Source organism: Sceloporus occidentalis, unplaced genomic scaffold, assembly GCF_023333645.1.
Source record: "Sceloporus occidentalis isolate IW3139 unplaced genomic scaffold, rSceOcc1.0.p SCAF_128, whole genome shotgun sequence".
Taxonomy (NCBI): domain Eukaryota; kingdom Metazoa; phylum Chordata; class Lepidosauria; order Squamata; family Phrynosomatidae; genus Sceloporus; species Sceloporus occidentalis.
In genome coordinates this window covers 1,967,387-1,979,531 of record NW_028317108.1, presented here as the reverse complement: position 1 = coordinate 1,979,531, position 12,145 = coordinate 1,967,387, and the positions used below count along the sequence as shown (strand labels likewise).

Here is a 12,145-nt window from a genome sequence, read left to right as displayed (position 1 = left end):
ACGGACTTCTGGGTGCAAGATTTTTTGGTGCCCCCCCAGGTGAGGTAATATTGTTAATCCCTCCCCTTAACAAACATAACCCCTCTAACCACAACCATTTTCTATCCATCCTCTTTGGGCCTGGCCTTACCATGTAACATGCAGCTTGTCAGTGCCCTTTGGACCCAAACAGGTCATCAATGAGCGAGAGGGCAAAGCCCTAACTAGTTGGTTTTTTTTTGCACCCGAGGCAATAACAGAAAATTGTGCCCCCCACTATACAGAGGTTATTTTACTTTTTATTATTACTTTTTATTTATTTAATTACGCAGTGCTGATATATATGTGTGTGTTTAAACAGGCAACACGTGTTCTTTGTACATGCAACAAGTTCTTTTTAGTGTAGAAACTATGTCCCATAAATGCAGGAGACAACTCCTAATAGAAATATTTGCTTCCTAGTTGGATAATCTTAATCTAGAATATAGAGTTTGACTGTTTTTGATCAACTTTCTATTTGGTATGATGAGATACATGCGAAATTGTAAATGTTATATCTATCATTACTCCGTTTATTAAAAAAGTTCAAAATGTCATGACATCAAAAGGAACAAGGTGCATGTACAATAAAAGGCATGAAACAATCAGGTAGGTAGAAAGTACAAAGATACACGCACTGTAAAGAAAAAAAAGCACTGGAGACATCTGACCAAGAATCACGAGTACGCAGACCCGCACAGGCGCAAGGAGAGGGACGAACCCATCAGAGTACGCAATATACCCTTGGAGAGACGACCATGCTAAAACAGTTGACAATTGTACAAGTACATGAAGTGCATGAAATAACGGAGTCGACATGTTATCAAATAAAATGTAAACAAAACAGAAGAAATCAAAACAAAACAAGAGACGTGTGCCGCATCAACGCCCAACAAGGTAAATCATGAGCAAAGTGTGAATGTAGAAAGGGTCATAATGGAACGGCCAAATAACAGCAAGAGACCCGGGAATGAACATACAAGGAAGGCGACACCGGTCAACAAGTGGAAACATCCAACAATGAGGGTAAGCGTGGTGAGGAAAGAAGTTCAACCCACCAAAACCACCTCCTGTCGTTAATATGGACTTTTTCCCTGGATGACCATAGCAAGTCCTCCATATGGGCAACAAATTGCATCCTTCGGAGAAAGGCCTGAATTGGTGGAGTACAAGGTTTCCTCCAGAATTGGGGAATAACCGCCTTGGCCGCACTAAGAATATGGTACGTTACCGAATTCTTATACTTATGCGGCGGGATGATGCTACGGTGGAGAATAGCCGCTTCTGGGGATAAAGTGAAGGACGGGTCCGAGACTTCTTTAAGGATACGCTCGATCACTGTCCAAAAGAGTTGAATCATGGGGCACTCCCACCAGATATGGAGAAGCGTACCGGGTCCAACCAAGCATCTCCAGCATAAATCAGGGGTAGAAGGGACAAAACGATGCAAATCATGTGGGACACGGTACCATCTAATAAGCAATTTATACGATGTCTCTTGTATTTTACTAGATATAGCCCCTTTATGTATAGATTGAATAATTCGGTCCCAATCCTCGTCAGTGGATATAGCAGGTAAATCTGCCTCCCACATGGCGAGAAAATAGGGTTTCGGGATAGCGCGTAAGGAGATCAAAATTGAGTATATCTTAGACAAAAGATGGTCAGGTTCTTTCGCAGCAGAACACAATAATTCAAACGCGGTCAGAGGTCTGCGATACCCGTCATGTCCTGGGAGCGTAGAGATAAAGTGAACCAACTGGGCATAAAAATAAAGAAGGTCAGGGGATAGGGGCACATCTCTATGTACTAAGTCCCGTACTGGTTTAATAGCCTACAGAGGTTATTTTGAGGAAAGTAGATACATAAATAACAAGGAAATTAATCATATTAGAACTGTGGAGTTAAAAAAAATAATAGCAAAATAAATTTCCCCATACCCAGTGAGTTATTCACATTTTGACACTGAGAGTAGTACAGCATAACTCCCATCAGTATATACTGAGCCTCACGGTGGTACAGTTTAACTCTTGTATGTATGTGTATATATATATATATATATATATATATATATATATACATACCGTATTGGCCCGAATATAGGCTGCACTTTTTCCTCCAACTTTAGGTCTTTAAAGTAGGGGTGCGGCCTAAATTCAGGGCTTCCCTGCAGTTCCGGGCGCCGGGGGGGTATTTGTTCCATTTTTATTTATCCCTGCTGCGGGTAAGCAGCAGGGTCAGGATCCAGATCCCCCGCAGCGCTTGCAGGGGATCTGGATCCTTCTCTCCGGCAGCTGTGGACGTCTGCGCGATGACCTCAGCTGCCGGAACTTCCGCCTGTGGTGGAGCACCGGCGTGACATAACCTTCCGGTGCTCCACCATAGAAGTGCTGGCAGCGGAGGTTGCCAACGCGTATCGCGCAGACGTTCACCGGCGATGTGCGTAGACAACCTCCGCTGCCGGCACTTCAGCCAGTGCTTCTGTTGCTGAAGTGCCGGCAGCGGAGGTTGTTTGTGCGCATCATACAGACGTCCACCGGCCAGTTCTGCTAGACACCAGGGAATCTGGGGGTGCATTGACAAGTCGGGGGGGCACTTCTAGGAAGCAGAGTGGCACTTCTAGGGGGCATAAAGCATATCTAGGGGGCAGGTGGGCATATCTGGGGGCATAAAGCATATCAGGGGCAGAGTGGCATATCTGGGGGGCAGAGTGGCATATCAGGGGGCAGGCGGGCATATCTGTAAGTAAGGTGCACTATGAATTAAGGGGTGGACCTTAAAATGGCTATTGGTTTTCTGTCTGTATATAACATATGCTGACAAACTGATAGATACCAAAATTGTAAAATACAGTCCACTAATGTGTATTTTTTCTTTAAAAATATTTTTTCCTTTAACCCCTTCGCGACCTTTGCCGGTTCAGGACCGTCATGGTCAAAAGGTCAGAGAATGACCTTTGACGGTCCTGAACCGTCATGGGGTTAAATCGGCTCAGAAAGCAATCAAAGATTGCTTTCTTCGAGCAGATCGTGTTGCTGTAATGCCTCGACATAGAGGCATTCAGCAACACAGAAAAAAAATCTCGGGGAGCAGTTAGATCGCTCCCCGGAGCTTTTTTATTCGTAAAAAAAAAAGCCGGCAGGTCTTTGAAATATGGCGGTGCCATGCCGCTAAAAGCTTCGTTTAAGAAACGATCAGAGGTCGTTTCTTCCACTCAGTTGGTGTTCTTGAAATGCCTCGATATCGAGGCATTTCAAGAACACCAACTAAGTGGAAGAAACGACCTCTGATCGTTTCTTAAACGAAGCTTTTAGCGGCAAGGAGCCGCCGGTTAACTTACCTTACCAAGATGGCGCTGTCCTTCTCCTGGCAATGGCCTCAGAAGCGATTTCAAATCGCTTTCATCACTAGGGGGTGTTGCTGGATGCCATCAGCATCCAGTGATTGACACCCCAAGCCTAAAGATCACTCAGGAGAGTGATCTTGATTTGCTCGGTCAAAGGCAATGTTTATAAACATTTGCCTTTGACCGGTAAAGATCTGCCTCCCTCCATCACTTGCTTTTGGTGAGGGAGAGAGACAGATCTTGAGGAAAAAGCAGGTACACTGTGATAAAAAATGTATCAAAAATAAAAATTTACACAAAAGGCTCTTATAAGAGCCCCTCTTTTTTTTTTTAACCCCTTCCTTACTGTTGATCACTGCATAGGCAGTGATATTGCACATCAGCACTTTTTTTGCTGTTTGTGCACTTTTATTTTTTCCACATTTTTTTTTATACTTTATATTTTATATTATTTCATATTATTTTTAGGTACCATTAACCCCTCCTTTGCTGTAGAGCAGTCCTTAGGGATTGATCCCATAGCAGCAGCGCCTTTTATTTTACTGATTTTTTTTTGTTGTGTCTTTTTGGCTAGGGGTTAATTTATTTTATAATGCAGCGTGTTTATACTGCTGAGGAAGCGTATGCATTTTTGGCCTCATATTCTGCGTCAGATTTTGATTTTGGTCAGTTCACAGATACATCTAGTGATGTATCTGTGGCTGCTGGGTCCGCTGCCACAAGTAGTGGCATTGCACCCAAGGAGTGGGTAGTGCCTAATAGGTATACACCAGCTATCCCTCCTTTTACTGCAATTCCTGGTATCAGTATTGATGTTACAGGATTTACCCCATTGCAGTTTGTGCAGATTTCCCAATCCAACATCTATGCCCAGCAGTGCCGTGCTGCTAGTCCTGACTCCTATTTTTCAAAGCAGCCATGGACTCCCATAGACGTCCCAGAATTTTTTAAATTCTGGGCATTAACTATGCTAATGGGAATTATAAAAAAACCCTCCATCCGCTCCTACTGGAGCACTAGCCCCATCTTTAGTACCCCAATTTACACCCAGTCCATGGGTAGGAGAAGGTATGAAATGATTCTTCATTTCATGCATTTTAGCGACAACAGCCTGTGCCCCCCTAAGGAGGACCCCCAGTTTGATAGGCTCTATAAAATCCGCCCCCTGATTACCCATCTCGCTGCCAAGTTTGCAGAGGCTTATACACCTGGAAGGGATATCTGCGTGGATGAATCCCTGATGAAGTATAAAGGAAGGTTGGGATTCAAGCAGTATATTCCTTCCAAGCGCTCCAGGTATGGCATAAAATTGTATAAGCTCTGCGAGAGCGGCACTGGGTATACTCAGGCCTTCCGGGTATACGAGGGTAGGGATAGCCACCTTGACCCTCCAGGTTGCCCAGAACATCTAGGCACCAGTGCCAAGATTGTGTGGGACCTAATATTCCCACTTATGAACAAAGGCTACCACTTGTATGTTGACAACTTTTATACAAGCGTCCCTTTGTTCAAGTTGCTGTATTGTTTCGATACAGTAGCTTGCGGTACTATTAGAAAGAACCGCTTGGGTTTCCCACAACACCTGGCACGCACCCGGCTAGGAAAGGGGGAGACCTCAGCTCTACGCCAAGAGGAGCTTTTGGCATTGAAGTTCAGGGACAGAAAAGAGGTGTGCATGCTGAGCACCATCCACGATGAGAGAACCGTGGAGGTTTCTGTCCGTGGCAGAGCTGGGGTCACTAGAAAGCCAGTGTGCATCAGGGCCTATAACAAGCACATGGGTGGAGTTGATCTGTCAGATCAACTCCTACAGCCCTACCTCATTTTGAGGAAGACAAAGGCCTGGTACAAGAAGGTTGCAATTTATCTAATGCAAATTGCAACCTACAATGCTTTTTTGTTGCATGAAAAAGCAAATCCCGGAATGACTTTTTTGCAATTTCAGCTTCGAGTAATTTCGGATATCTTGTACCAAGATGCACCTGGTCCCCAGGCGGTGATGGAGTCAAGCAGAATTGGGGCTACCCATTTTATTTTTAAAATTCCTCCTACAGAGAAGAAGCAGAATCCCCAAAAGAGATGCAGGGTATGCTACAGCAGGGGGCAAAGAAAGGACACCCCATTCTACTGTCCAGATTGCCCTGGAGAACCTGCACTCTGCCTTGGTAACTGCTTCAAGCTGTACCACACGGCTGCCCATTTTTTTTTTTTTTTTCCTGCTCTACATTTGTATTTTTTTCCCCATTTACTGCTATTTAGATGTTTTTTGCTGCGCCATTTTTTTGCACTAATTTGCACTGACAAGTGACCTCTGTGTCTTTCCCATGGCATGAGGGACCGCTTAAGGTGCTAGATCAAATCCCTTCTTGGAGAAAGGCCAGGCTTTCTTCTGCCCCATCTGAAAGTTGGGTACAAACCAAGTTTTGACCGGATGTTGTAAACAGTGAATTACGCATGTCTCAAATGTTACAGTTTAGCCCCCACACAACCTGCCAAACCCATGCATGTGGGGTATCGCTGTACTCAGGAGATGTTGCTGAACACACATTGGGGTGTTGTTTGCCAGTGACATATACCAGAACCTGTATATTTATAACTAAAGTACAATTTGTGTGGAAAAAATAAAAAAAAAATTACTATTACAAAGTTTGCCAAAGTGTGGTTGTATAATTGGTGCATGGAAATGGTTAAAATAACAGCATTTGGAATACCCTGGGGTGTCTAGTTTTTAAAAATATATGGTTTGACGGGGTTAAATTGAGTTAACTGGCTTCAAAGATATTCCAAAGAGGAGATGGAGGCAGAATGACCAGATGGTAAAAGTCTGTGTTGAAAACTTGAATTACGCATGCCCCAAAAGTAGCCTTTTACCAGCCAAACAATCTGACAAACCCATGCATGTGGGGTATCGCTGTACTCAGGAGATGTTGCTGAACACATATTGGGGGGGTTGTTTGACAATGGCATATACCAGGACCTGCATATTTATAACTAAATTACAATTTGTGTGAAAAAAAAAATTAAAAAGAATTACTATTACAAAGTTTGACAAAGTGTAGTTGTATAATTGGTGCATGTTAAAATAACAGCATTTGGAATACCCTGGGTTGTCTAGTTTTCAAAAATATATGGTTTGAATGGGTTAAATTGAGTTAACCGGCTTCAAAGATGTTCCAAAGAGGAGATGGAGGCAGACTGACCAGATTTGTTAAAAAAGATTTGGAAATCATAAAACGCTGCTTGTACTTATTGCCCTATAACTTACAAAAAACAGCAAAAAAACATTGGGTATTTCTAAACTCAGGAGAAGTAGTAGAATCTATTTAGCTAGTTTTTTAAAAGAGTAAAAGATTTTTCAAATAAAAGTCATAAAATTTGTTTTTTTTCAATTTTTCACCATGTTTTTTTTAATTTTTTTTATAGTAAATAAGATGATACGATCAAAATAATGGTATCTGAAGAAAGCCCATCTTGTCCTGAAAAAAAAATGGGTGAGGAGAAAATTAAAGCTGAACACAAGCACCACAAAAGTATTAAAACAGCCTCGGTCCCACAGGGTAGAAAACGAAAAATGAGCCCGGTCCTTAAGGGGTTAAAATAGCACCAAACTTTAAGGGTGAAGCCTATATTAGGGTGCGGCCTATTTTCGAGCCAATACGGTGTGTATATATATATACATAGGGTTGCCACCTTTCTTGCAAAAAAATACCGGCCATGCTAATTTGCATAAATAATTATATATGCATGGCATCACAGGAAAAGATATAAGAGATACGATACATATGCGGAGGAAATTTTCCTAAATCACACAAACAAAAACATTCAAAGAATAAAATCATGTAATTATAAATAACACTTATTTATTGAACAAAAACTAATAAATTAAAGGGAACACTAAATACAAATACATCTGACAACACCAAATAGTGCAATTGCAAACATTTAAACAGCTCCGATGTATACACACTTATGTGTAACATTATTTACTTTGGTGGTGTAGACGGTGACATTTCCTTTTCAGCCATCTCTTTGCTATGGTTTAGAGGACTGCATTGGGAAGCGGGTCCCGCGGGCGGTCTTGCTGGTGTTGAGGGCGCTCACACACTGTACCTGCGGGTCCTGGTAATCCCGCGCAGTCCTGCAAGGCTGCCTTCACGCTTCTCCCTCACAGCGTCTCTTCTCTTGCTCCGCCCAGGAACAAAGCGGAGTCACGGGATGTGACGTCACTTCCCGTGACTCCGCTGTGTTCCTGGGCGGAGCAAAAGAAGAGACGCTGTGAGGGAGCAACTCGAAGGCAGCCTTGCGGGACTGCATGGGAAATCTGCAGTTCAGGTAAGCAGGTGGGCGTGATTGGCCACATTTATGGCGGGAGCGGGTGGGATTGGGCACACGTTGCGGGAGCGGGCTGGAGTGGAACACACACCAATGCGGTTTGGACGGGTTTGGACAAAAAATCAGCGGGAGCGGGATTAAAAAAGCAGTCCCACGCAGGGCTCTACTATGGTAGTCAGGGACTCTAAGGTTGTTGCCCCTCTGCAACTATGGAAGTTTATAATATTAGATTATCTAAACTGTAACAATTCTTGTGTGGTGATAGCAGGGTTTCCACCTTTATTGTAAAAAATAATGACTTATGCCATACTAATTTGCATAAGTAATTATATATGCATACCATTACAGGTGATGTAATAGATACAATGCAGTTTGTGAACTTTATGATGCTCTGAAAAATTTCTATTAGATACATATTTTTTAAAATATATACGGCATCTGTGGGTGGCTGCACATGCTTCCACTGTCCTTAAATGAGCCAATATTAAAGGTACATGATTGTATTACAGTCACCTACCTTGTAAGTTTTCTCCAAAATTCCCAATCCAGGCCTTTCTCAGCCAAGCAGACAGACAGCGCAGGACGTAAAGCTTTCCTCCACTCAGTTGCGGACTTGCACAGGCCGGGCTGTGGATGCTGCCAGAGCGCTGGGAAGTGACGTCATGAAATGAAACATCACTTCTCCCAGTGCTCAGCCTCAGCCACGCATGCAGCGCTAAACAGGGCCAGACTGGGAATGAAAAGCAGCCCTGGAAACATTTGGAGACCAGTCCCATATAGTTTATCTCGCAGTCGAGCTCTTGTACCCACACACACACCCCTTATACATACCCGAGTCATACTATTTGCCATACAAATAACTATAAAATATTTTTTTATCACATTATTTTTATTAAAATGCCAGAAAGCAAAAGCGTTAAAAGGCCCTAATACATTTAATACATTAGACATAATGGAATTAAAACATTTGCTACTGCAAACATTTTTAGATGAAAAAGGGCGATTTTATTCAGTGGAACAAAACAGTGACCATAATATTTTTTTCATATTTAATAAAAGCTATGATTGAGACATTTTTGTTTTTTGTTTTTATTTCCTTTTATTTGCCAACCAGTTATGCACATCTGCCCCCAGGCTTGCCACTCTGCCCCCAGAAATGGGTTAAAAGGCATTTCTGGAGGCAGAGTGGCATAAAGGGGTTAAAAGGCATATCATAGGGCACTGTGCCTCCAGAGAAGCCTTATGCCCCCCCATATAACACTCCCCCCCCGACTTACCACTGCTTCTGACTCCCTGGTGTCTGGTGAGGGCAGCGGGTGGAGGCCATTCATGAAATTAAAGGGGCCGGCGTGCACGCACCGTGCCGCCCAATGGCCGTGCCTCAGCTCTTCGTCCCACCCCTTTTAAGACGTGGGACGAAGTGTTGAGGAACGGCCATTGGGCAGCGCACTGCGTGCACGCCAGCCCCTTTAATTTCATGAATGGCCGGAGGAGGTTTTCAATCCCGCTCGCAGCCGCTCAGCGGCTGTTTTGAATGTTGGTCTGCTGGCCGCCTGGCCCATGGAAATTTCCCGGTATCTGGGTGGGCCAGTCCGCCTCTGGCGCTAAAGGCGGCACTCCCCCTCCTGCCAATCAAAATATTGATTTAAATACCGATACTGGCAGCGTGCTGTAAAAAATACCGGCCAGGTGGCAACCCTATATATACAGTGAAGGAAAAAATTATTTGATCCCCTGCAGATTTTGTACGTTTTCCCACTGACAAAGACATGATCAATCTATAATTTTAATGGTAGGTTTATTTGAACAGTGAGGGACAGAATAACAACAAAAAATCCAAAATATTGCATCTCAAATAAGTTATAAATTGATTGGCATTTTACTCTGGCCCCCAGGTGTCTTTTATACAGGTAAGGAGCAGAGATTAGGAGCACAGAAGCAATCAATCAGATTCCAAACTCTCCACCATGGCCAAGACCAAAGAGCTGTCCATTGTAGACCTACACAAGGCTGGAATGGGCTACAAGACCATCGCCAAGCAGCTTTGTGAGAAGGTGACAACAGTTTGTGCGATTATTCGCAAATGGAAGAAACACAAAATGACTCTGAATCTCCCTCCGTCTGGATCTCCATGCAAGATCTCACCTTGTGGAGTTTCAAAGATCACGAGAACTGTCACAACTTACCTCTCCGGAGAAGCCTTGTCCCGACGCTGTTCCTTGTATTCGCGGCAGATCAGCAGACTAAGTGTAGCTGCTTCTCGCCACACGTCTCCAAGCAACCTGCGTGTGAGTCATAGCAGGGGGCACGGCCAGGCTGGGAGATGACTGCTTGGGCAATCGCCAGTGCAGCTCCTGCTGCACTGCTGCACTGGTCTGCTGCACTTTACCCTTGTGTGGTCCTTGTGTCTGACATTGTCGGGGTGCTTGCTGGAAAGGTAGGGAGCGTAGAGCAGGGTAGCACCAGATGGAAGGAATAAGCCAAATACAAAGTCCGAGTGAAAAGTCCGGGTCAGGGCAGGCAGCGAAGGAGCAATAACGGGAAACAAGCCAGGAATACCAGGAGGTCAAACACAAAAGGCAGGATAAATGGGGAATCGCACAGAGCAGAACACAAGGCACTAGAAGCTCAATAACTAAGCTCAGACTGAAGGGTGAGCTGGTTTTTTATATTCTACAGGCCAGGTTCCTCCCACTGACTCACAGGTGTTACCACCTACACCTGAGAGCATAAGTATTCCCCACCATGGGGGTTAATTAGGGGTTAACTTTGTCTGCCCTGCACTACCGTGCAGCGGCCAGCAGGTGGCGCATGAGATTGGGATCGTGCGGGAGCGCGCCTTGCTGTAATTGCCGTGCGCGGCCGCAACGGCGTGGGGGCGCGCCTCGCAGCAACTGCCGCAGGCGGCCGTGATGGCCGGATGATTCGCCGCGTGGTTGCCGGCACGGGAGACACTGGAGGACGAGGACGTAGTCCGCCCCGCAACGGAGCACGGCGTCCAGCCGAAGACCCCGGTAAGGGGTATGATGAGGGGCTGGGGGCCTGACAGACATGCTGCAAGTAGCTCCTACTCAGATTACTTCACCGTGTACCGAATCCTGGCTTGTCTGATTAACTCCTCCGTGTACCGAATCCTTGCTTGTCTGATTAACTCCTCCGTGTACCGAATCCTTGCTTGTCTGATTAACTCCTCCGTGTACCAATCCTGGCTTGTCTGATTAACTCCTCCATGTACCGAATCCTGGCTTGATTTGTACACTCCGTTTTACAGATCCGGTGCTACCTCAACTGTCTATGCTACAGCCATCTACTCCTCAGAGACTGCCTATATTTATTGCCTATACCCTGCTCAATATCAGTTCTGCCCTTGGTTTCCTTTTTCGGTCTCACTCAGGGTGAAGTTGCGGCTTTTCGAGTTTCAGGGTATAGGTACGAGACAAGAACGGTGAGGAATCAGCCCAGAACTACACATGAGGATCTTGTCAATGATCTCAAGGCAGCTGGGACCATAGTCACCAAGAAAACACTATGCCGTGAAGGACTGAAATCCTGCAACGCCCGCAAGATCCCCCTGCTCATGAAAGCACATATACAAGCACGTCTGAAGTTTGCTAATGAACATCTGAACGCAGGGGAGGGATGGCAGCCTACGGCCTGGGGGCAAGTCTAGTCAAGTGGACCATTGCCACACCTACACCCAAACACACACACCAGTACAGGCTCTGCCACACCAACACACCAAACACACACCAGGACAGGCTCTGCCACACCGACACCCATACACACACACACCAAGACAGGCTCTGCCACACCACCAGCCAAAAACACACCAGGACAGGCTCTGGCACACCGACACACACACCAGGACAGGCTCTGGCACACCGACACCCAAACACACACCAGGACAGGCTCTGCCACACCGACACCCAAACATACACACCAGGACATGCTCTGCCACACCAACACCCAAGCACACACTGTCACTAGCGGCGGGTCAGGCTGTGGATCCTGGAGCTATGCAGATTCCTGGAAGAAGTATCAGCAACCAGGGTTCCCCAATAATGCAGGAACAAACAGATGATTACAAGGAGCAGGCAATCGGATAGTCGGGGTCACGAGCAAAGGTCAGGGCAGGCGGCAAACAACAGGTAGTCAGGTTCAAGCAGAGTTCAGGCAACGAAAAGGCAAATAGGGTTCAAAACGCTAGTGAAGGCAATAAAGGCACTATCACAGGCAAGGGATACTTGCAGACTGAGGGTTTAAATATCCCTCTTGCTCCTGGATCCTCCTACCCCCTAAATTAGGGGGAGGAGAAAAAAAGATAAATAACCCTTTAAGAAGCGGCATGAATATTCATGAGATAGCCGTTCGCGCATGCTCTCATGACGTAGAGACGCGCGTCCCGTCTAGATCCCTTGATCCTCGCGGGGGCGCGTGTCTAGAGGCAGG

General features: G+C 45.4%; 1 pseudogene; it reads left to right on the top strand.

Moving 5' to 3' along the window:
- Nucleotides 1–5,656: 5,656 nt before the first annotated feature.
- Nucleotides 5,657–5,781, top strand: LOC149281740 (small nucleolar RNA SNORA35; annotated as a pseudogene).
- The last annotated feature ends 6,364 nt before the right edge of the window (nt 5,782–12,145 follow it).